Raw genomic sequence first — 27448 nt, forward strand, 5'->3', positions numbered from 1 at the left:
GGCCCATCTCGCGATGTTCTTTGCCGAATGTGCCAGATTCAGTGAAGACAATCGGGCCCTCTTCTTGTGCTTTCCTCGCAGCTTAGAAGGCATAGCCGCAAAATGGTACGCAGAGCACATCAACCCCGTCGAGCTGCAAAATTTTGATAAAGTTGTTAATCTGTTCGTGGAAAGATTCATGTTCAATACTGAGGCACTTCCGACCCTCAATCACATGTATAACTTGAAACAAGGGGATAAGGAAAAAGCCGTAGACTTCATTCGGAGGTGGAGAGATACCTGCAACAAGATGAGAACCCCCATTTCAGAGGAGCACGCACTCCAAGTTATCCTGAACAATTTTTCTCAGCCTCTTAGAAGCCTCATCTCCACTTACCCATCAAAATCATTCATAGAGCTTATCGAACGAGCTGAGTGGCTCGAAATGGGAATGGACAATGGAAATTATGAGGGCATCACTCTCGTCAAGGGCGGCCAAGACCTTAAAAGGAAGGTGAATTATACATTCTCGGCTAATTCTGGGAGCAGTGGCAGCAAAGATAACAAGACCAGGCAGATGGGTCAACAAAAGGAACCCTTCAAGCAGAATGACAAACCAGTTCAGGCCAAGCAGAAGGAAAAGATAAAACGTGAAGGTTGGGGTTATGACAGCCAATTCTCTGCTCTTGAACAGTCCCTTGAGCAAATTCTGGAGTATATGTTGAGCAAAGATATGATTAAACTCCCGAGAGTCGCTGATCCTCCGGTCTTCCTGGGAAAATGGAAGGACAAGTTCTGCAAGTTCCACCGGGCAGTGGGGCACGACACCGAGCACTACTTCATCCTAAAGAACATCATCCAGGACTGCATTGATAAAAATCTTCTGATAGAGGACGAAGAAGAAGAGCAGCCCGCCGTCCTAACCAAGCCTTTCCCAGATCACTCAAAGAACTGATGATATCAAAGTTTTTCTTGCTTTCTTCCTTTTGCGTTTTCCCGTCGTCTTTGTAGGGGCAAGTCAGCCCTAGTCTTTTGTGATCTTTTTGGTCACATGCTTGTAAATAGTCAAGTTTTTGTTTTCAGTAGTTACTTATAAATGAAATATCAATTTCCCTCATACCTTGTGTTCAATTCTTACTTCCTTCGCCATATTGGGATATCTTTTGTTAAAAATTGCATTTACACTTCAAAATATTCTTTTTCCGTTATAATTCTGTCCTTTTTTGCAATGCGGGACAAAATCCTGACATCATTCATGAGAGAAATGATATTACCTATGAGGGTTTTTCCAAAAATCATGAAATTTTGGAAGTCTTCATTATGATGACCAAAGAGTTCAAATACTCTTTGGTCCAACCTTTGTCAACATCAACCCTCGAGTTGATCATGTTTTCAAAAATAAGTTTTCGGACCATTGCATTAAAAAATCAACCCTCGAGTTGATCATGTTTTCAAAAATAAGTTTTCGAACCATCGCATTAAAAGGTCAACCCTTGTGTTGGTCTTACCTTCCAAGATTGATTCCGAAACATTTATATCTAAAGATCAACCCTTGTGTTGGTCTTATCTTCCAAATTGATTCTGAATCATTGCATTCAAAGATCAACCCTAGTGTTGATTATGTTTTCTAAAAATTGATTTCAAATCATTGCATTCAGAGATCAACCCTTGTGTTGGTCTTATCTTCCAAATTGATTCTGAATCATTGCATTCAAAGATCAATCCTGGTGTTGATTATGTTTTCTAAAAATTGATTTCAAATCATTGCATTCAGAGATCAACCCTTGTGTTGGTCTTATCTTCCAAATTGATTCTAAATCATTGCATTCAAAGATCAACCCTCGTGTTGATCATATTTTCTAAAAATTGGTTTCGAATCATTACATTCAAAGATCAACCACCGCGTTGGTCATATTTTCTAAAAATTGGTTTTAAAATCATTGCTTCAAAATTAACCTTCATGATGATCTCTCGTGAATGACCCCCCTTCAAAAATCAAGCTCTCGCAGTTAATCCTCTTTTCAAAAAAAAGATTTCCTTGTATTCCTCTCCTACTTCTTAAAAGATCCCACATGCAAGCAGGATCAAACAAAATTCTTTTCTTCTCAATCAACTCTTTTATTATTTGTTTGTCAATTTTATCAGTCTTACCAATTTTTATTCATCTTTATCAATTTTGTCAATTTTATTGATCCTTCATTGGTTTTGTTAATTTTTCTTGTCAAATCCTCATTTTCAAAAAAATTACCCTTTCAGGTTAAGGGATAAACCTGATGCCTCTTTCCCATGAGGTATTCCTTTTTTCCTTCCTCTTTTCCCATTCAGGATAAGGGATAATCCTGAGACCCCTCATAGGAGCACCAATGCTACCTGTGAGAATTCTTGCTCAAAATAAATTCCTTTAAATTCTTCCCCATTTTATTTTCCTCTCAGGTTAAGGGATAAACCTGAACCTCGTCCCGCGAGGTCCTTCTTCCTTCAGGAACAGAGATAATCCTGAAGTCTTTCATCATCTTCCAAGTATCTTTAATTTTTATACCAAGCTTCGCCATTTTTTAGATCTTTGTCAATCTTTGTCAATTCTTTATTACTGATTCTTTTTTATTCTTTTTCATTTATTATCAATTCTTTTAATTCTTTATCAACCCTTTATTAAATTTTGTTAAATTTGTCAATTTTATTCCTTCATTCCCTTTCAGGTTAAGGGATAAACCTGAATCATCTTCCATTTTTATCAATTTTTAATTATCTTTTATCTTTTCCTTTTAAAGATTCGGGTTCCGACTCGGGTCTTCCTTTCATCTTCCTTTTGAAGTTTCGAGTTCCGACTCGGGCTTCCCTTTGGTTCTGATTGAACCAATTGTTTTCTTTTATCTTTTATCTTTACCTTTTAAAGATTCGGGTTCCGACTCGGGTCCTCCTTTTATCTTTTCTTTTGAGGTTTCGAGTTCCGACTCGGGCTTCCCTTTGGTTCTGATTGAACCAATTGTTTTCTTTTATCTTTTATCTTTTATCTTTTATCTTTTCCTTTTAAAGATTCGGGTTCCGACTCGGGTCTTCCTTTTATCTTTCCTTTTGAGGTTTCGAGTTCCGACTCGGGCTTCCCTTTGGTTTTGATTGAACCAATTGTTTTCTTTTATCTTTTATCTTTACCTTTTAAAGATTCGGGTTCCGACTCGGGTCTTCCTTTTATCTTTTCTTTTGAGGTTTTGAGTTCCGACTCGGGCTTCCCTTTGGTTTTGATTGAACCAATTGTTTTCTTTTATCTTTTATCTTTACCTTTTAAAGATTCGGGTTCCGACTCGGGTCTTCCTTTTATCTTTTCTTTTGAGGTTTCGAGTTCCGACTCGGGCTTCCCTTTGGTTCTGATTGAACCAATTGTTTTCTTTTATCTTTTGTCTTTTTAAAGATTCGAGTTCCGACTCGGGTCTTCCTTTTATCTTTTCTTTTGAGGTTTCGAGTTCCGACTCGGGCTTCCCTTTGGTTATGATTGGACCAATCGTTTCCTTTTATCTTTTATCCTTTCCTTTTAAAAATTCGGGTTCCGACTTGAGTCTTCCCTTTCATCTTTCCTTTTGAAGTTCCGAGTTCCGACTCGGACTTCCTTTTGAATCCAATCCTCGCATTGGAAATCCCTCATTTCTTTAGAAAACCGAATTTCAATTCAGGCTTTTCTTCCATTATTTTTCATTCGAAGTTTCGAGTTCCGACTCGGACTTCCTCTCGAATTCAATCCTCGCATTGGAAAACAATTGTTTCTTTAGAAATTTAAGTTTTCAAAACTCAATTTTCTCTTTTATCTTTTATCTTGAAAATCTGGGTTCCGACTCGGGTTTTCCCCTTTTATATATTTCATCTTCTTGAATATCCAAATTGAGTTTTATTCTCTTTAAAATCCCTTCATTCCCATTCAGGATAAGGGATAATCCTGAAACCATTCATAGAAGCAGTGCAACCTTCTATAATGGTCCTTCCAAATCCAGTCTAACACTGATCCTTCATCAGAATCCTTCACCAAATCCAATTCTTGTATTGGTCCTTCAAAATTCCAGTTTCACGCTGGTCCTTCAAATTCCAATTGGTCCTTCATCAAAATTCCAATGTTTTTTCATTGGTCCTTCCAAAATTCCAATGTTTACATTGGTCCTTCCAAAATACCAATTTTCACAAATTGGTCCTTCAAAATTCCAGTTTCACGCTGGTCCTTCGAATTCCAGTTGGTCCTTCAATTAAATTCCAATTCCATGAATTGGTCCTTCCAAAATTCCAATGTTTACATTGGTCCTTCCAAAATACCAATTTTCACAAATTGGTCCTTCAAAATTCCAGTTTCACGCTGGTCCTTCGAATTCCAGTTGGTCCTTCAATCAAATTCCAATTCCATGAATTGGTCCTTCCAAAATTCCAATGTTTACATTGGTCCTTCCAAAAATTCCAATTTTCACAAATTGGTCCTTCAAAATTCCAGTTTCACACTGGTCCTTCGAATTCCAATTGGTCCTTCAATCAAATTCCAATTCCATGAATTGGTCCTTCCAAAATTCCAATGTTTACATTGGTCCTTCCAAAAATTCCAATTTTCACAAATTGGTCCTTCAAAATTCCAGTTTCACGCTGGTCCTTCAAATTCCAATTGGTCCTTCATCAAAATTCCAATGTTTTTTCATTGGTCCTTCCAAATTCCAATTCTATGAATTTGTCCTTCCAAAATTCCAATGTTTACATTGGTCCTTTCAAAATTCCAATTTTCACAAATTGGTCCTTCAAAATTCCAGTTTTACACTGGTCCTTCAAATTCCAATTGGTCCTTCATCAAATTCCAATGTTTTCATTGGTCCTTCCGAATTCCAATTCTATGAGTTGATCCTTCAAAATCCCAATTGGTCCTTCAAAATCCCAATTGGTCCTTCAAAATTCCAATGTTTACATTGGTCCTTCAAAATTCCAATTTTCACAAATTGGTCCTTCAAAATTCCAATTTTACACTAGTCCTTCAAAATCTCAATCAGTCCTTCAAAAATTCCAATGTGTATATTGGTCCTTCAAAATTCCAAGTTTAGCACTGGTCTTTACCAAAGTCTTTTACCAAAATTTTCCTTTACCAAAATCTTCCTTTATCAAAATCCTTCTCAAATTTTAGCACTGGCCCTTTACCAAAGTCTTTTTACCAAAAATTTCTTTACTAATTCTTTCACATAATTCTTTACCATAATTTCTTACTAAAACCTCATTCTTTAAGTTGGTCTCGTAAAACCCAGTTTTACTGATCAAAATTGCCAAAAAAAAAATGTTCAGCCCGAGGTCCTATCAAAATCTATATTGAATGATTATTTCACAAAGGATTCTCGAAAACTTTGCCAATCTGCTAAAATATGTCTTGATTCCAATATTTTACAGCACAAAAAGAATCACCTCAGGCTACCTCTAGTATTCTTTTCAAAAGGGTGAAGCTTTTTGCGAAAAGGAGTGAAAATTCAAATCTTCTCTCTGTTGGTCAACCAAGAGGATGCAAGAAAGATCCTTGGTATGATTAGCAAAAGAAATATTCAATGATGTTGAAAAGCTAGAAGCAAATCGATATTGATCATAGCTATGACACATGTTTTAAGACGACTTTCGGGCAATCAGGCAGTGGAAATATCCTGAGCGATAAAAATAATCCACTCAATCCATGTCTCCTCATTTATTCATTTAAGCTTCAATCAAATATCCGCAAAAGGGATCTCTTAATTGTCGTCAAGATGAAGGCGAATTAAGCGAGTAGACCCCTGGGGCCAAAGAAGATTTGAAACATCTCTAAGATGACGGAGTTTGTGACGGATCCTTCCAGGGAAAGTTCAGATCACCGTCGAGATGAAGGCGAGTGTGATAAACCTACCGACAAACCCTAAAAGATATTTGATTGCTGCTGTCATTTAGAAATTTTTACAACTGAGCCAATATAATTCCTGAGAAAAAGAAGGATTGAAGCATCTCCAAGATAACGGAATTTGTGACGTACCCTTCCCCGAAAAAGAGAGAAAAGTCAGGAAACATCCAAATGAAGGATGATGTAATAAACTTCCCCTGAAACCCAAGAAAGCTCAATGTCCTCAAAAGAGCGTCAGAAAGATCATTATAGGAAAAGCCTCAGGATATCAAACTGCCAAAGTTGCCAGGAATCATCTTTTCTTATGCGAAATCCTTTAATCAATGTCTTTTCACTAGCTTTTATGAAATTAAGAGTATTTTTTCTCTATTCATGTCAAGGAAATGGATAACTTCCTTAAAGAAACTCAACAGCTTTGAAATTTGAATCTAAACTCTAGAATCCAAGGAGTTAACCTCATTTTTGGAGGGAATACTCTAGGTGAAAAGAGGGAATATCTTTCGCACATACGTGCACACTTTCAAGTGTTTGAATCAATTACAGTTTCATCTTATTGGCAAAATTTTCTGGTTATCCAAAAATAAGATAAATGCTCAATATCTATTTTGATACAACCTAGCATTGTTTGTATATTCTTTAAACGAGAGTTGCCTCGTTCGGGCGAGGTATCTCTCCCAGTCCCATCATGGTATTCCTCATCAAGGAATCCATGCTTTGTATATCCATTCAAATAAAGATTATACCTGAACCTCGTCCCACGAGGCATTTTTTTAAAAGCGTCCCATCCAGGTTAAGGGCTAAGCTTGTGTCTTTTCAAAAATCCTAATCTTTGCCTCAACCTTGAAATTTCTTTAAAAATCTCTCCTTTTACTTTTCTTCGGGATCTTTATCCCAAAATCCCGTCACGGTTTCCTCGTTTTCTTCTATCCAAATTATTTTCATTCTCGAGGATTTCGTTCTCTTCCCAAAACCCCTTTCAGAATAAGGTACAAAACCTAAAAAAATAAAACCTTCTAAAGCCAATTCTTCCACACCCAGTCAGACCTTCTTACTGGGGCATTTTTTTAAGAAAATTTGGCGTGTCTTCTTTGCCGCTAAGCTCGGCTTACAACCGGCTTAGCAGCAAAGAGGGGCATCTGTGAACACCCCAAATTTTCCAAAAAATCCAAAAAAGACCTTTTGCCCCTGACCTCCGCCCTCTGAATAATCGGGTAAATTTTTAACCAAAAATTTCATTCACCCCTTGGATTCGTTAGAATTCGGACCCAAAGTCTTAGCTCTAACCCAATCTTGATCCAAATTGGATCCAATCCCCCTCTTTGAGAAAAAATTCAAAAATAAAAACCCGAATTCTTAGAAAACTCTTTTTTGTAAATATTTTCGCAAAAAATACAAAAAAATCAGTTTAAAATCTTTATTTCTCATAAATCTTAGGATTTTTATATAAAAAATAGAAAATAAAACAACAAAACAAAAAAATGGAAAATTTCAAAGAAAAGTGAATGAGTTTAAACTTTTTTTTTTCGATTTTGCTAAAAAATTCATTCTTATACCATTTTTTGAAAATTCTCGTTAAGGGAGCCTCTTTTTGAAAAAACCAAAAAAAAAGTTTTTAAACCCTAATCGACCCCCTCAGCCGCCCTCTCTCCATTCCTTCATCTCCCTCTCTCGCCCAAATGCTCGATGGCAAAAACCTCCATGTGCGACCATCCTTCGCCATCGATGCCTAACGGCACCCTCCTCCTCTAGCCGCTCATCTTCAACAAACGACCCTCTCGATCCTTCCTTCCTTCCCATTAAAAAGACCACGCAGGTCTCTCCTCAAGGCATCCGTCTTCACCCCACCATCCTCTGATCTCTCTTTACACGATCGGCTCTCTACCCCTGCACCTTCTCCTTTTTGATCGATCTTCACCCTTCCCTCTTCTGGCTTCCATTGCAATTGCCTCTTCACCCTTATTTCTGCTTCCGTCTTCTTCCCCTTTTCTTTTCTGGGCATCACCAAAGGAGGATCAACCCTACAGCATAGCCAATCTCATCTACGCTCCTCTTTTGATCGACTGAAAGGAATCGGCTTCTGAATGATCAAACCACGAGAGCCCCACGAGCAGACCGCTTCTTCACCTCCTCATTTTCCTCTTTCGCGATCTGCTTTCACCCTCCTCACCTTCTTCAGCTAAAAAGGAGTTCAACGAGAGGGTAAAAGGAGGGGAACTCTTCTGAAGGATCGAGGAACACCAACAATCAATCCAGCATCCATCCATTTGCGCCATCGTTGATCCCCCATTCCATTCTCCTTCTCTTTTCAATCCCTACAAGACTGAGGTAAGTCATCACCCCTCCTCTCTTTCATCAATTATTCACAAGTTCTCTTGATTTTCACGGATTTTAATATACGTTCATGATTAGATTTTTTTTTCTTTTTTTTTTTTTGCTTTTCTTTACTTTCTGAATTTGCCCCATTAACGCACTCTTGAGGGACTGGGATTGTTCATAGCAATACCAATTCCCCCCCTCTGTGCAACAGTAACGGAATGTTCATTCCGACATTCTCTCGCCAGCTTCATAGTTTATTTTTGGATTTTTTTTGTTTTTTTTTTATCTATTCATCAGTTTATGATATTAAGATTCGATAGTCCTTGATAGTTTTCCTTTGAATTTTAAGCTGATTCCAGTTCACGCTCCTTGTTAAGGTTCTACGTCACAGTGGCTTTGCATCGATTCCATTGAATCGATCTGGGTTCACGGTAAAATCTGTTATAATTTCCTTATCCTCATTACCATATCAACATCAAATAAGCATTCGTTACACTATATTTTTTTTTTTTAGTATCTAATGACACCATCTCTTCTTTGTTCAGCATTGACTTCATTTGTTTTGCCATCTAGTTTGAATGTCACTTACATGAGTTAATTCATCATTGCCTCCTTCTTGAGTCTGAGAGATTATGCTAATATTGGTAAATCGCAGCCTCAATACAAATGTCAGTTGTTGAAGAGATGTGACCATGTCTAAACCATGATACGGAATATCAGTTGAAGCACTGCTCCCCATTTCACTTGTATCGATGGTTTCAGCATGTGACGTTGAGGATCTTCCCAGCTCTTGACCCATCATTTTGACTTAATTCATTAGCATTTTTTGGTTTGGTATTGTGTTTTGAATTATTTATTGGCAGATAATCTGTTAAATCATGAGGAATCAATCTGATCCTGAAGTTTAGTTCATTAGATGGTAGAATACACCTGCAAAATGCTTCATGGTCAGGCCATCCAAACTGTTTATAAGCTCTCCCTATTGCCCTTGTATATACCAGACAATGATAGATTAGGGGTCCATGTTTTCTGTACAGTGTGGGTTAGTACCCTCTCCTAGGCAATTAGTCCTCTACAATATTTGTCTTATGACCGCTGGAAGTAAAATTCCTCAGGATTTGTTCTAACAACAGAATTTTTTGCGTTTGTTTAAATGGTTTATTTAAATGTTTATGAGATTACCATCCTTGGCGAACCCACATATGCTTTTCCAGCCCTTACTGGACTTGGTTGTAACCTTCTATATCATTTCGCAAGAGATGACTGCTCTCGGGGCTCGAATCAACATTTCCATGCTGGCAGTCCAAGCACTTGACCATTTGCATCTAACAACAACCCTCTCTCTTTATCTCTCTCTCTGCATTTGCTATTGGTTGGTAAATTTAGGTCTGTGGAACTAACTGTTGTTAAGAATGCAGCTGCCCCATCAATACCGGTGCCTTCGATTGAAAAGGAAGTTATTGACTCAGCCAAGTTATCAGGTTCGTACCTGGATTTTGAGTTTTCAGAATTTGTGAGCCTGTTGTTCTCTTGAAAAGATCGAGATCAAAGTTCGTGTTTAACATACTTTGTCGCTGCTTATGATGCTTTTATTATCATCTGGAATCTATCTTAGTATGGCCTGTTGAGTTTCTATATATATATATATGTGTATATATATATATATATATATATACATATATATATGTATATTTTAGAAGTTATATATGTCATGTGACTGTAACACCATGTTGTGCATACATTCTAAATACATCCCCATTTTCATCAAGAAAATTTGAGCTTCATCAATCATATCAGTCAATTTGGATGAAAGAAAGACAAAATGGCCAAGCCATTAATTATTGATTTTAGGTTACACATGTCAAAGAAACCTGATATTTTCTGGGCTACGCAGATGAGAAAACTGCCTAAAGCGTTGGGTTATTTACAAGGTGAATACCTGTAAGATGGCATGTATTCCCAACCCGGGAATCATAAAATATTACGCTTAAAAGTTGATGAGCTAAGTGATATATATGTATATATATATACATTTACAGGAGCTGAAAGTCTATTTGGATGATTACTGTTGTTTGATTCTACACCTTTGAGTAACCCTGTTATTGTCATTTCTGAGGGACATTCCCACGGTCCCATACTAGAAGGTTTTGTTGTTTCGTAGCAGTGGGAATATTTTGAATGGACATCTGAAGATGTGATGCCATGGGGCTTCCAGTGAAATCAGCAAAAGGCATGTGGAGTATTGGTGGTGACAGCTGAAGTTGGAAATGATATTAGTTGGAACGTGTATTCACCATCAAGAAGCTACCAGCATCAGCCACCATGCGTGCACAATTTCACAGCACATTCACAGCACCCGCCCTTCCTGCTAATTTCCTGTAAGTGCGCATCATCATCTCCAGCACCTTTCTATAATATCCATTTCAAACTACAGCCGCACTCCACACTCACTGTTATACTTCCAGCTACCCCTGATCACGCTACCTTTCCCTCTGCCTCTTTCACTACCCAACCACATTACCTCTCTCCTGGCTTCTCCTTACCCTCATCCCACCTCCGAAGCTCCTGCAAAGAGCACTATTCATATCACCTTCCACAATCCCTTTACACTCACCACATCACCTTCTCTCCTTATGACATCCTCTAGTTGCAGTAAACACCTTCAGCCAATACTCATTCTTTTGCTACCAACAATACTGCAACTGCCAGCCACCTATTACTTCAATTCTCCACAAATATCACTGCTGCCTACCTTTTGTAAAACACATTTGCTGCAATTACAGCAATGCTTCCCCTGCATCTTTATTTCCCACCGCCACTACCTATTGCAAGTCCTATATATGCTACAACAACAAGATGATGTACATTTTCTGCTATGTTTCATAAAACACCACACATCATTCTACTTCCACTTTTGCATCAGCCCATTCACCATCATTGTACATCATACTTAATGTAAAGTTTCTTTTTTTTTTTCTGTGTCTTCTTCACATCCTGTATATAGGTTAGTATATATCGCATTTTATATCTTGCAATTCATCATTGTCACCTCATATATATATACATATACTCATCTTTTGTTACACTAGTGATTGCCAGATCATTTCACAACAATGATTTTCACTTGCTTTGCCAAAATAACTCACTGGTGCTGTCTTTTATAAATCGCCATGTGGACACCATTTTGCTAGGTTTGATAATTGATGGTCTGTTATTTCTTGACAGTCACACTAAGATCAGCCTGTTATCTTGTCTCCAGTTGTATCATCTCATTACTATAGCTCCATAGGCATTCATTACCCCCCTGCACTATTCACTCTGCACTGCACAATATCCCCAGCACCATTTACTATCCGCAATTGTGTTGTGTACAACATCTCATCATCAGCATTGGCGCTCCCACATCTTTCCACCATACCAAGGTACCCTCTTCATAGGCATCCTTCATCTGCATAAGACATAAATGTTTTAGGCAAGTGCATATAGATTCGCATATGCCTCTATTGTGCATACATCTTCTCATTAATTATACCTAGATGTATATGCAACTCCCATGCTAGTATGAGTGTAGTAATCAGCATATGTGTCTCTCATCAATGTAGACATCTCATCTAAGCCATAGACCTATGGATTGTTTGACAATACATTTTTCCACTATTCAGCATTTTTTTTTGTTAACCTTGTTTTGCAGGAAATATTTAGAAATTGCTGAATTTCTTTAGACTTAGGATGTTATCATTTCCTTTATTCGAAAACTTGTAATAACTAGATATAATGAGAAACATTTATATTTCCTGTTTTAGATAGAATGAATGAGTATTGTAAATACCATTAAGTTGCTTGTTTTCATGCATTTTGCCTTCATTTCTCAAAATTCTCACAATGGTGAAACACGAATGGCATGTGCACCATTTCCTAAAAGATAATCAATCCTAAGTTGATCCACATCAATGGCCATAGTCAGGGTATGGACAAGACTTAGGATTTTATCTTTTACGAAATAACACTGGATCCACACTAGATCCATTTTTCAAAATTCATCATATTTCCTTAAATATTTTCTCCTTTTATTAGGATTTAACTTAAAATTGATTCAAAATATATACCAATGGCCATAGTAAGGGTATATTGAGAATTAATTTCATCTTAAATTCTATAAAAGCATCAAATGTGTTTCATTCTTCACTTGAATCTAAGTATAGATTATTATATAATACATCCAATGACCATAGTCAAGGATGTATTATATCTTTAATCTTATTTTAATTCATCTAAAGAATGAAATAGCTTTTCAAATCCAAATTCAAAATTCTTCAAATTCATTCATCATTTAGGATAGAACTGCATCATGTCTTCAAAATTCCTTTTCTAAAAACTCCAAGTAAATGTAAATATCTTCCCCAATATATCTTCAATCATTATCAAATCCGATTCATCCTTTCATTTTTCAAAATTCTATGTTCAAATCTCAAAGTCCAATTTAACTTTGAGATTTCAAATTCATTTTATATTCATATTCAAATCAGATTTCAAAAAATCAAATTTGACTCTGAAATTCCAAATTCATTCAAAACTCCAATCCAATCTCCAAGTTCAATTTAACTTTGAGATTCTTGATTCATCTTCTAAAAACTTCAAATTCAAGGTCTAATTTGACTTTGAAATTCATTTGTATATTCAAAGATTCAATTTCTAAAATTCATTTTCCAAGTTCAAATTAAATTTGGAAATTCTTGATTCATCTTCTGAATTTAACTCCAAATCCATTTTAGGGTCCAGGATTCAACACCCATATTGGATCTCAGACTTCAGATCCAATTCCTCTTTAGGATCCAGAGTCCAATTCCACAACTCAAATTTCAGATCCGCGATTCATTTAGGATCCAAAATCCGTCTTAAGGTACAGAACCCAATTCCACTTTTGGATCTCAGATTTCAGATCCGAAATTCCATCTTACGGTCCAAAGTCCAACTTCACTTTGGATCTCAGACTTCAGATCCACTCCCATCTTAGGATCCAGAACTCAATCCCACATCGGATCTCAGATTTCCGATCCAATTCAATTTTAGGATCCAGAACCCAATTCTATATTAGATCTCTGATCTCAAATCCATTTTAAGATCCAATACCATTTCCAAATCTAAATTTCAAATTCAAATTCATTTTCAGATCTCATCTGAATTCCCTGAATCCATTTCTATTCTTAAATACCATTTGATTATCTCAGATCCATTCCTAACTTAAAAATCCAAATTCAAATTCATCTCGAGTATTCATTTCCTTTCCTAAATTCAAAAATCAAATTCAAGGTCGATTTTGACTTTGAAACTTCATTCCCTTTCATTTTAAAGCCTCAAGTCATTCTTTCTCATTTATTTCTCCCAACTCTGATTTATTTCAAAAACTTAGAACTTCTTTGATCTATCTCAAGTTCCAAAGTTAGATTCAAATTATTTTCTTCACTCCTTTACCAAGTTCATCTCAGAATACTTGGAAATTTTTAAATCAAATTTCAAAAAGAGCATACATCCTTGCATTGCACAAGCATGATTCTTTGTGCATTTAGGGAGTTAGAACAAATTCTTAGATAATATTTAGGCAAAGCAAAAGGCATTAATTCGACCCTTGGTTCGATTACCCCTGGTAAAGGCGCCAGGAACGGTCGAACCTCGTACCGACGAGCGGATCCCGTCTCCCAGTTTTCCCGCAAATTTTCAAAAAACGGAGGCGAGTAATCTTTTAAATCTTTTCAAATCAAGGTCAAGTGAGACCGCGTAAAATAGTTCCTCTTCTCACTTCTCTTTCTCTTTCTTTCTTTTTCTCTTCTCTTTCTCTTTTCTAGATTTTTATTCTTCTCCCTTCAAAGAGAAGGAAAATAGATGTTAGAAAAGGAAAAGAGAAGGAAGAGAGAGAATATTACGAGAGGAAAAATTTTGCGATGATCACAGGAGGTCGTGGTTATCCTTAAATATCTAAGGATTGAACCCAACTACTGCAGTAGCAGAATGCATTCGGATACCTAGTAAGGATCTCTTCCGGTATGCTGTACCGTCCTACTAGGGGGATGGGGTCAACAGGCCTCTGGGGTATCTAAAATACATAGAATAATCAACCCCCAGATCGTCGCGTTGTCGCCCAGATATGAGTCCTCTAAGCCCAGGGGGAGGTGCAATTATCGAAATAAAGCATTAGCTTAGGTACAACGCTACTTTGAATGTATGAGTGGATGACGTTGTTTAGTCAGTCCTGCATAACCTTTGTGAAGGTGTCATGGTCGGTATACTACTGGACCGATTGGGAAAGAACCCCATTGATATCCGTACGACTAAGTGAAGCTCGGAGAGCTGTCCTTAGATTCGTCGGATACGGATGTGTCAAGCATAAAGTCTTGAGCTAGACATCCATTCATGACTCTGAGGAAGTCAAGGCTAAGTCGTAGAGACTTAAGAGGTTATTCTAACTCACAGCCCTGAAGAGGCTTATGCGAAGTTATGAAGACTTGCGTGGATGTTCAACTCATAGCCCTGATGAGGCTTTCGCGATATACGCTAAGTCATGGAGGCTTGAGCGTCGTATTACGAACTGCGACCCTGAGTGGTCTATGCATTTACTTGAGTTGAATAGATAGGTGTTTGCCTACTTACCAGACCATCAGTGGTTCTGACCCCGTTTAATGGGGATTTCAGGTGTTGAACCTGCGTGGCGATATGCGGAGCAAGGCGGCATCGAGTTCCAGGGTTTCTCTAGACAGAATTGTACTGTTTCTTTTTATTGAACCTTCATTGCTTTTCTAAGCAGTAGTGTTGTAATAAACATGTGCTTTCAATAAAATGGAACACTTTGGTGGTCAATGAGTTGCTTGGCCACATACCTGCAACGTGCTCGGAGTTTTCTAAAACCGACGACTCATTATCGTCTTATTCCGCTGCTAAAAGCTTTTCTAAGTTCCGCTGCAAAGAAAAAAAAAAGAAATTCATGAAAATTTTAACTGAGCTTTGTTTTGGAAATCCGAGGCGTTACAGAATTGGTATCAAAGCCTGAGTCTGAGAAACATGGTTCAAGATCCATCATGTTCACGATATCGCACTGTAAGTATAAATCTTACACTTTTTCTGATTTGGGTGTATTTGCATGAATAGATAAATGGCTCCTAAGGCGAGGAGAACCATGTCGAGTGAGGAGTCCCATACACAGGGCTTCCTGCTGGAGACGCTCAACAGGCTTGTGTCTGCCATTCGTGAATCAAGGCAAGTACCAACCCCGCCTCGCAATGAGCACTTTGGAGGAATAACTTATGAAAAGTTCCTCAAACTAGACCCACCAGTCTTCGTTGGCAGTGCCGATCCAGAGCTCGCAGAAAGCTGGATCGAGGAAACAGAGCGTGCATTCATGGTATTGGGAGTACCAGAGGATAGAAAGACTAACTTCGGCACATACAAGCTGAAGGATAATGCACGAAAGTGGTGGGATACCACTAGGATTATCCATTTCTCACATCACGAAGTCATCCCTTGGAATGATTTTCGGAGAGCATTTTTGGATAACTACTTCCCGTTGCACTCCAGAAACAAGAAAAAAATGGAGTTTCTGGAATTGGAGCAAGGTGTTATGAGTCTGATAGACTATACCACTAAATTTTAAAATCTTGAACGATATTGCTCCACGTTATTCGATACTGACCAAGAAAGGGCCGATAAATATATAGATGGATTGCAAGGAGGGTTGCGATCTCGTGTGATAACAAGCATGCCCTCGACTTTTCAAGCTGCTGTGGCAGCATCTTCAAAGATTAGCGAGGATTGGGCGCGATCTAAGGTGATTATAGCAAAGAGGCCCATAGTTAATGGTCGGAACAATAAGAGTATGTTTCCCGGTGGCCAGGAATCACGACCACCTTTTTATAAGAGAGATTTTCGGGAGAACAACTTTACTCCACCGACCGAGCAGCCATTACAGATGGTAGAAGCTAATCAGCCCTACCAACAGCCTAATTTTCGATGCCCGAGGTGTAGCTCAGATCATCCCGGAGGGGTTTGTCCTCGCGATACGGGAGGTTGCCTGTATTGCGGCAAACCAGGGCATCGTGTGAGAGAATGTCGCAAGAAGGCCTCAGATCTTCAATAGAGAAATATGGGATCTGGAGGACCCTCTCAACAAATACAACAACAACAACTGCCACTACCCAGGATAGAGCAAAAACCTGTGGCAGGTCGTGTTTATGCGGTGACAGACGAACAACTCACGAATGATGACCATATCAAGGAATCTGGATACCTTGATAGATAGAGTTGTAATGGGTAAAAAGCTATCAAAGGACAAGATCCAATAATCGCTCGAGACAAGTGGCTTATGACCTTGTGTACGGTCATCTGGATGGATATGTATCCTTGCTCTGTAAAGTAATTTTGGATTTGTCAAATAAAAATCTTAAGTGCTTATACCCAGAAAATGATGGCTATAGACTCCATGATTGAGAAATTTAGTTTGTGTAATTAGAACGATAAAAGTCACTTAATAAAATAAACCATCGAGGAATTGTTCCCAAGAAGAGAGTCCTGTGAGGTTTTACATATTCAAGATCAGATCGTCTAGCCAGAGCGAGCCTGTGAGGGTATACAGCTCCGTGCGAGTGTATATGTTCCAAAACCAGTAGCTTGGCTAGTATGATTCTGTGAGGGTGTATTGATCCAATATCAGGTAAGTCTGACGAAGGCGAACCTGTGAGGAGGTACGTTTCCAATACCAGGTAGTCTGATAGGGGACTTGTTCCAAAATGGTTAAATCCTAATAAGAAGGATCTACGTATGAAATAGTTACACAAGATGGCTATGTTGATAGCCAGTTGGAAGAACATTGATTCAATAAAACTACCGTGGTTGTAGTATAATTTAAACTCAGATATGAGAAGCATACCTCATCGATCATGAATTATGATATGAGGTTATGATTGGAATAAATACAATGTTGAACTAAGTGAATAAAATTATGAATCTAACATATGGGAGAAATATCCTGAGTTACGTACTTAGTACTCTTAACTGAATTTTGCGGACGAAATTCCTTTAAGGGGGTAATGATGTAAGACCCGCAATTTGTCAGATAACTCTGAATAAATTCCTGAGGCATTTTTCCAGTGAAAAATAGCGTTTTTATCGTAAAGCGAATCAAACTGATTCCGGCGATCAAAATATACTTAGGATATTTGTATCTTCACGAATATATGCTCAAACGCTCTGGAGATCATAACTTCCTCCCTGCTCGAAATCAAGAGATTCCTGCGAGCCAACTTTCTCAGTTGCATAAATACGAAGATAATGGCTTACTTAGAATTTTTCAGAAAATAATGCCGAAAACTCAACTTTTTTGCAGGACCCTCAAAAATATTGGTGGGACCCACAGAAATATTCTTCAGAAAATATTCTAGAATATTCTAGAATATTCCAGAACCTTCCAGGGAATATTCCATGGAATATTCCTTCTGGATAAGATCAAACAGTCAGATGGATAAGATCAAACAATCAGATGAATAAGATCAAGCTGGATTTCTGAAAAAGGCCAAGGGTATTTTGGTCATTGCGGTTGCTTAGGGGCTAAGCAACCTCACCTATATAAGGAGGAGACCCCCCTTTGAAAAAATCGCCAACCCCTCCTCTGCTTTGCCTTTTCTCTCTCCTGAAACCTCCCCTAGTAGGTCTGAGCCTACTTGGCTTGATCTGAGCCTGCCTGACTTAGCCTGAGCCTGCCTGACCTGGTCCTAACCCACCTGACCTAGGTCTGAACCCACCTGACCTAGCTCAAACCCAGTTGACTTGACTTGAACCTAGTTGGGTTGGAAGTCAAAGTCAAAGTCCCTTTTGGTCCAACTTTTGGTTTGGATTTCAGAACCCAGACTTAGCCTACTTGAGTTGAGTTCGAACCTGTTGAACCCAGTTGACTTAGACCGAATCCAGTTTGGTTCAAACCACTTAGGTTGAGTAGCTTGACCTACTCTACCTCTTTCTTAACTAAGTCAGCTTCATCTGACTTAGTCTGACCTCTTGAAGGAAGGCTCGAAGCCAAAGAAGCAACCCGGAGTCGTTTCTTCCACGATTTGAAGTAAGTTCGCTTCATTAAACCATCTCTCTCAAGTATTTGATTGTTTGTATATAGCATATACTTTCTTAAGTAGTATCTTGCTTTAGTTCTTGGTTGAGCCCTCTAGGACGCTTCGGTGTTCACGCGCTCGCCTCGTAACTATCGTCAGATATATATGTTCGAATACGCAGTATATGCGTTCTTCAAAATAGTATCTCACCCTAGTTCTTGGTTGAGCCCTCTAGGACACTTCGGTGTTCACTCGCTCGCCTCGTAACTATCATTGGATACAAATCTAGGTGTATATCTGCTGATACTGCCGACGCGTCTTATATCGCACAGGCCATGTAATTTACCTTTGCCGTCGCGTCGTATGATGCCAAGGCTCCTACTTTATGCAATTTATGATTACTGCACTTCCGATTATGCATTTACTTACGCCGTCGCGTCGAACGATGCCAAGGCTCCTGCTTTCTGCAATGTATTTACTTACGCCGTCGCGTCGAACGATGCCAAGGCTCCTGTTTTGTTATATATGTAGAATATTTCGTTCAGTTACACACCCTGAACAATAGTATATGCATTTCCTTTACGCCGCCGCTGTATAAAGCACAGGCTTCTGCTTATATTACATATATGGCGCGTAAGTGAGCGTTCAAATGGAGAAAGGTTCGTCGCACCACTGCTAGTAGAGCAGAGAAGGTGTTGACAGAATGGTTGGTAGAAGAGCTGCCAGAACCAGTTAAGTGGCATAATGATGTCCTTTGTTGGAACGATGTCAGAATGACTCGTCTCCCTGGCACCTGCAAGGGCACCATACTTGTAAGAGCCGTTGCGCCAAAGTAGTGGTAGCGCCTTGACAAGGTCCTGAACTCGTTGCGTAAAAATACGCCAAGTAGCCGATCCGTAGAGATCGAGTCATGTGCATGCTCATTGAGAATTATCACACAACCAGACTCGTAAGGGCCGCTGAGCCGGAGTGTGTTGTTTCCACCGAAAGAGGTGAAGTGCTCGTCAAGGCCGAAGTGCCGAGAGCAGAGTTAAGCATGCATATGAATAAAACCTTTGTTCCATGGTGAAAACCGTGTGGTTGATTGGGGTCGAGTACATACTTCTCAAAGGCTGCCCTATAGGCATGCAATGTTCGTCAAGTAATTGTAAGACCGGCAGGCCCCTTTCAGAATTTCTCACAGAGGAAGACGGTAATGGCGCAGCCTTGAGTGACATATATTTCACCCGAACCTGATAGAGTTCATTGATGGCCTTCGTCACTCAGAGGTATGGAGGTCGTGGTTATCCTTAAATATCTAAGGATTGAACCCAACTACTGCAGTAGCAGAATGCATTCGGATACCTAGTAAGGATCTCTTCCGGTATGCTGTACCGTCCTACTAGGGGGATGGGGTCAACAGGCCTCTGGGGTATCTAAAATACATAGAATAATCAACCCCCAGATCGTCGCGTTGTCGCCTAGATATGAGTCCCCTAAGCCTAGGGGGAGGTGCAATTATCGAAACAAAGCATTAGCTTAGGTACAACGCTACTTTGAATGTATGAGTGGATGACGTTGTTGAGTCAGTCCTGCATAACCTTTGTGAAGGTGTCATGGTCGGTATACTACTGGACCGATTGGGAAAGAACCCCATTGATATCCGTACGACTAAGTGAAGCTCGGAGAGCTGTCCTTAGATTCGTCGGATACGGATGTGCCAAGCATAAAGGCTTGAGCTAGACATCCATTCATGACTCTGAGGAAGTCAAGGCTAAGTCGTAGAGACTTAAGAGGTTATTATAACTCACAGCCCTGAAGAGGCTTATGCGAAGTCATGAAGACTTGCGTGGATGTTCAACTCATAGCCTTGATGAGGCTTTCGCGATATACGCTAAGTCATGGAGGCTTGAGCGTCGTATTACGAACTGTGACCCTGAGTGGTCTATGCATTTACTTGAGTTGAATAGATAGGTGTTTGCCTACTTACCAGACCATCAGTGGTTCTGACCCCGTTTAATGGGGATTTCAGGTGTTGAACCTACGTGGCGATATGCGGAGCAAGGCGGCATCGAGTTCCAGGGTTTCTCTAGACAGAATTGTACTGTTTCTTTTTATTGGACCTTCACTGCTTTTCTAAGCAGTAGTGTTGTAATAAACATGTGCTTTCGATAAAATGGAATACTTTGGTGCTCAATGAGTTGCTTGGCCACATACCTGCAACCTGCTCGGAGTTTTCTAAAACCGACGACTCATTATCGTCTTATTCCGCTGCTAAAAGCTTTTCTAAGTTCCGCTGCAAAGAAAAAAAAAAGAAATTCATGAAAATTTTAACTTAGCTTTGTTTTGGAAATCCGAGGCGTTACATGAATCTTGTTTGGAGGTAATGCTTTGGGTAGAAAAGAAGGAATATCTTTGCAACAATGTGCAACATTTTCAAAATTTTTGAATCAACAGCAGAATTTCCAACATTTTGACAATATTTTTCAGCGATCCTGACATGAAGTGAGAACTTGATGCCTATCTTCGATGCATCCTGACACCAATTTTAAATCCCTCTTAAGGACTTGATTCCTTTCCTTCTTTGAGAGCATGAACTCTCAGATTTGCACACTTCCCTGTGTCCCCACTGTCCCACCATAGACAGTCCCATTTCGGTTCGTGGTCGAACCACCAATCATTTTCTCGCAAGAGGCAATTTCAAAAGCTGATTTTAGTCTCAGCAATGAGACACCCAAAATCAATCCCTTTTCAAGCTTTAGGGACCCCATTTTCCTTCCTTTTGCAAAACCCCTGTCGGATTTACTGTGCAAAATCCGAAGGTTCCATCATGGTCTCTTCCTTCGAAGAGGTATTCCATTTTCCGCCCGATAAGGATAAGGGTACAAACCTGAGCCTCAATCAAAGAGGTATTCCATTGTCCGCCCGATCAGGATAAGGGTACAAACCTGAGCCTCATTCAAAGAGGTATTTCATTTTTCGCCCGATCAGGATAAGGGTACAAACCTGAGCCTCATTCAAAGAGGTATTTCATTTTCCGCCCGATCAGGATAAGGGTACAAACCTGAGCCTCATTCAAAGAGGTATTTCATTTTCCGCCCGATCAGGATAAGGGTACAAACCTGAGCCTCATTCAAAGAGGTATTTCATTTTTCGCCCGATCAGGTTAAGAGTACAAACCTGAGTCTCATTTCGATGAGATATTCCATTCCCCAATCAGGTCAAGGGTCAAAACCTGAGCTTCGTTCCATGCGAGGTATTTCTGTCCCATCAGGTCAAGGGTCAAAACCTGAGCTTCGTTCCATGCGAGGTATTTCTGTCCCATCCAGGTTAAGGGCAAAAACCTGAACTTCGCTCTCATAGAGCAAATCTTTCCTCTTCATTCACCATATCTACCATCTTCCTCGGGCTAATTTCTTCACACCCAGTCAGATCCTTCTAGCTGGGGCATTTTTTTTATGTATAGCCCAAATTTGGTGTGTTTTTCTTTGCCACTAAGCTCGGCCATGAGTCGGCTTAGTAGCAAAGAGGGGCATCTGTAAACACCCCAAATTTTCACTCACCTCCCCGACAGTTCCACCAAGCATCATCATCTAGCCTCTGAAATCACTGGAGGGCAAAATGGTCATTTTCTGAGCCCGGACCTTGCAAAAGTCCAAATTTCATCTGAAACTCTCAAAATTTCTCTAATTTTAACTCAGATGTTCAAAAATTTATTCCTGACAGGAGACAGACATCTCCAAAGTCTTGGTTCAAGATTCTATTGCATAAGAAATGACATTACATATCATTGCATGAGCATTTCAAATCACTGCACTGCACAACATGCCATTTCGAGGTCCAGAACTCTTGATTTCAAAATTTTCAATCCAGATTAGAATTTCAACTCTTTTCAAAATTGATTTCAAAACCCTGGGTCTTCAAAATTATCAATTCTTCCCATTTTACCCCCAGGACTCTGAATTTCAAAATATTTTCTAAGGAAAATGATCTGGATAGTTTTCAATATGGATTTCAGCCACTTCACCTCAGATTTTGCCCTTTTGACAATTTCAAATATCTTCCTTTTACAAAATTGCCCTACAGGGGCCAACTCTTTCCAAAAATTCCTGTTTTACCAATTAGTCCAGATTTTATGAAAATTCCAAAAAAAAGTTGTTGTTTTATCCTTATTTCAGTAAAGAAGCAATGTGGGACCCACACTGAGGTGGTGTCACACAAGTTTTTCTTTTGAAAATTTGAATTTTGAAAAACCCAAAAATATAGGAGCCTTGTCCCTGGATTGGTGCCACTTGTCTTTTCTCTCTCCTCCCATTTCCATGCCAAGTGTCAGTGTGGGGCTACCTTAAGAAGTCACCACATGTCATCCCATGTATCTGCCATGTGTCAGTATCCTATCATGCGCCATGTGTCATTTCCAAGATTACCAGGAGATGCCAAGTGTCATAGGTTGTCCTGTCTAGAAAAAGTGGAGCTTGTCTCCTCTGAGGTGGCGCCTCTTGAAGTATGTCTCCTGCAGGGGACACATGTCAACCTCTCCCTCCTTCTAGAAAAGTAGTCTGACACATGTCCCTCCCTACTTTTCTCAGAAAAGTAGGAGACACGTGTCACTCCTAGCTTCCTCCAGAAAAGGTAGGCTTGTCTCCTCTGAGGTGGCGCCATTTGGAGTGTGTATCCTGCAGAGGACACATGTCAAGCTCTCATTTCCTCAGAAAAAGCAAATGCCATGTGTCATTTCCTGCTCTCTCCAGAAAGACTAGAATTCAAACATTCAAATCTCCTCATAGGTGGCGCAGATCCTGAACTCCTACCTTTTCCATATTGTCTGAGATGGCGCCACATGGCTTGGCCCTCCTTCTCTCCCCTCTGCCACGTGTCATTCTCTGCTTCTTTCAAAAAAAATAGGTGACACATGTCTCCTTCTACCTCCTTCAGAAAAAGTAGAGGACACATGTCTTCTCCCTACTTTTCTCAGAAAAATAGGAGACACATGTCACTCCTGGCTTTCTTCAGAAAAAGCAAACCATTCAAAAATTCAAACAAGGCCTAGGTGGCGCAAATCCTGAGCTCTGATTTTTCCAGATGGCCTATGAGGGCACCACATGTCCTTCCCTTCTTTTCCTCCCTCTTGCCACATGGCATTGTAGGAGCCACCCTGAGGTGGAGACACATGTCCATCCTCCATTCCTCCAGGGCCAACCTCCATTTGAAATTCAAATTCTCCTTTGAGGTGGCGCCTTCTGAGCCCACTGCTCTGTTCTTCTGACATGTGTCAAACACCTTTTGAGGTGGCACCATTCCAGAGCTCCCACTTGGCCTCATTTTTATTTTTATTTTATTTTTAGTAAAAGTAGCCCACCATGAGGTGGCGCCACCTGAGGACTCCCTACAAAAGGTGAGTTTGAATTTCAAATTCCAAGAGAGCACCCTCTGAGGTGGCGCCATCTGGGAGCTTCCTGTAGAGAAAATCAAGCTTTGAAAATTTTCAAATCCTGCTGAGGTGTCTCACCCACAAAATTCCCATTTTTTATTTTTTTAAAACCCAAAATAACACCCCTGAGATGGCGCCACATGGAGGGCTCAGATTGAGCCTGTTTGAAATTCAAAAATTTTCAGAAAATCTATAAAAACAAGGCTCCACGCCCAGCATGAGGGGACCATTTTTTTTGAGGGAGATCATTTTTTGTGAACTTGAAAATTCGACCTAGCTTTTGAACTTTGGAAATCGCGCCCCCTTTGGCTCATTGGAGAAGGTGGAGCAAAGTTCGTGCAGTGGCCAATTCGATTCAAGCATAGGTCGATTTTGGTGAACCATCCGAAGCCCGGAGCGAAGGACGAAGGAAGCTCGTGATAGCCGCCCCTTTCAAGAGCTTATACGCTGCGTAAAGAAGCAAGGTACACTTCTTTTCCCCTTGATTTGATGTCATAATTCGATTCGGGAGTCGTTTGAAGAAAGAGCTCATCCGAGAGATGGATTGAGCTATTCTCATAAAACAATATACATAAAAATACTCAATTATGCTTCTTTGATGATTTTTAACATTCATGCATTTATCTAGGTTTAATTTGCATTTTATTTCATTCATTTAGCACATTTCATGAATTAATTAGGATTAATTTAGCATTTATTTCAATTCTGATCATTTTCAGTAGGTCTCTGTTTTTGTCAGTCAGTCCACACGTCATTTCCTGCATTTATTTTTTATTAAAAATCCCAAATAAATCACGGAATGCGCCCTTATGTGTCCCTAGAATTGTGCCAAAAATTAGTAGGCATTTGAATTTTTTTACTGTGGTAAACATTCAAAATGGCAAGTCGGGTTTTGTTACCCGGGATGCGTTTTGAAAAATCATTTGCCGACTTATAAAATCGATATCTCCTTCATGGGATATCCGATTTTCAATCCAAAAGATGTTCTGAACTCGGGAGAATGTCTAGTTTTTTACCTGATGTTCTCAGATTTTTTTTATTTTTTTTATGTCTAGCAAAAATCTGAGAGTTTGGGACACGTGTCAGAGCCTTATTTGGGCCTCTGAGATCTTGGATCGACTTAGGGCTATGGTTTCTCTTTGTGTGTTGCTACAAATCCAAAACTGTAAAAAGTGAAAGTTATGTAAGAGGTGTCCTCTGTTTGCATCTGAAAGCCTGTGATTTTTAGAATAGTGTTGATACCTGCTTCGGATTTTTCTTGTCAGTCCTCTGTTTGGTCACATTGGTCTGCTCTGTCAATTTAGGAACACAAAGTTATATTTTTATCCATGTTTCTGTTGATCAAATGCCAAAATCATGAACATAAAAGTTGTTCATGTAGGTGTCGTGAGTAGCTCTGATTAATTTCATAAATTTCCATGGCTGTTTTATATTTGTTTTAGCATTTTACATCAGATTAGGGTGATTTTTACCTCTGTCAGAACTAAATCTCTGTTATTGAACTCACCATGGCTCAAATCCCGAGGCTGTAAAAACCAAAAATGTTTCATTTCGGGTCCTTTAACAGTCTGCAAAATATCAAAAGTTTTCATGGTGTAAATCTTGCATTATCATATTAGGCATTGCATTTGGTTCAGATCCATAGGCAAAATCCACCATTTTAGGACTTTCTTTAAATTTTAGCATTTAAATCATATCATTTCGTGATTTTTATCATTCTAGGCTGTTTATCAAAGTAAGTAGATGCTTCATACCGAATTTGGTGCAATTTGGAATCCATTTGAGGTTCGGATTAGCCATAATACCAAAACAGGGTCCCGCAGGACCCAAATCCAAGCGAAAAACAAGCGAAATTCATTATTTTGGATAAATTGCAAAATGCCAAATTCTGATTTTACAGTCCCAATGTGTTTAGCAGCATGGCCACAGTCAGGATATGTGAAGGATTCATTTGGACTTAATGCACATTTTTCCAACCAACTCCTCAGAAAATCTTTTCAAAGTGCATTCATTTACTCGTGTCATTCGCATCATGAAGTCATTGGTTTTCCCATGATTTTCTTAAGAAAACTTCATTATCAAGAAATCGATTTCTCAAGAAACTCTGAGTATTTTCCAAAATCGGTTTTCCCAAGTCAAGTTTTCCACAGTTTTCCCTGGAAAATGATATTTTCTGGAGAGATTCAAAAGAGTTTTCCAATCTTTCTCAAGAATAAAAAAAAAATTGATTTCCAAGTATTCCAAGGGTAAGATTCCCAGGATTTCAAGTTTTGAATTTCCTTCTCCAATGAGTTTTCCTATAAATTTTCCATCATTTTCCTGAGAAAATTCTCAAAGTTCGAGTTTTCCTAAGAAGTGTTTCCCTTTTCAAACGTTCACCTTTTCTCAAGAATCACTTCTATTTTCCCAAGATTTTCAACCATTCATGATTTTCCCACATCTTTATGAACTTTCTCATGATTTCAAAAACTCTTTTTTATCTCAGTTTCCTAAGAAATTGACCTTTTTCCTGAGAGATTCTTTCCAACTCCAAATGTTTTCTAAGCATACATCATGTTTTCCAACTTGCATTTTCCAAAATCTCATAGCACATGCATGAATTCTCTGTGCATTTAGGATAGAACACGATTTTGATGATTTAACTAAGTCAAGCGCAATTTTGGTCCTTGGTTCAATTACCCCTGTTAAAGGCGGCAGGAACGGTCGAACCTCGTACCGACAGGTCGAGCCCCATCCCATGGATTTTCCCGCAATTTTAAAAAACGGAGGCGAGTATTTCAAAAATAATTCCCAAAATCCGGTCAAGTTTGAATCGCGAGAGCATTTTACTCTCTCTCTTCCGCAAGGAAGGGAAGAGACGGGAAAAATTTTGCGACTATAACAGCGTCAGTAGGCAAGTGTTGCCCTGCTATCTCAATATCCAAATTTTTCACACACCGGATACATTTGGTGCGTGAACCCAACGGGTTATATACTTCGATCATTTTATCAATCGGTTGCACCGAGGCGTTGAGTTGTTCGGTGAAATCGTCAGAGATAAACGTATGAGTAGCACCACAATCAAACAAGACGTAAGCTGCATGTCCATTAACAGGTACGGTGCCTTCAATCAGGTCACCATTTTCGACTTGTTCAGTTGTTACAGCGTATACACAACCTGCAGCAGGCCTTTGTTCTACTCTAGGTGGAGGTCGTTGAAACTGAGAACGTTGTGGCGCTGGTCGAGAGGGTCTGGCAGATCCGACATTACTCCTCTGTTCATCTGCAGCCTTCTTGGCGCAATCCCTTATAAAGTGGCCCATCTTGCCACAATACAAACACCCACCAATGTCACGAGGACATGGCTTTTCGGGGTGGTTCATACGACACCTTGGGCAGCTGAAGTTGGACTGCTGAGCATTCAGAGTTGGGTTCTGTCTTGGCCTCACGACTGGCTGAGTGTTGTTCCCTCCTTGAAACTTCTTCTTTTGAAAGGGTTGTCGTGAACCCTGGCCACTTGGGAACGTCCTTTTACGATTCCCACCATTCACTATGGGCTTCTTTGCTATGATCACTTTAGATCGCGCCCAATCCTCTTGGATTTTTGAAGCTGCTGCTACCGCAGCCTGAAAAGTCGAAGGCATGCTTGTTATCACTCAAGATCGCAGCCCTTCGCGCAGACCATTCGCATATTTGTCGGCCCTTTCTTGGTCTGTTTCGAACAATCGAGAGCAGTAGCGCTCTAGATTCTGAAATTTGGTGGTATAGTCCATTAGACTCATACCGCCCTGTTCCAACTCCAGAAAACTC

Source organism: Nuphar pumila, chromosome 7, assembly GCF_984573655.1.
Source record: "Nuphar pumila chromosome 7, dmNupPumi1.hap1.1, whole genome shotgun sequence".
Lineage (NCBI taxonomy): Eukaryota > Viridiplantae > Streptophyta > Magnoliopsida > Nymphaeales > Nymphaeaceae > Nuphar > Nuphar pumila.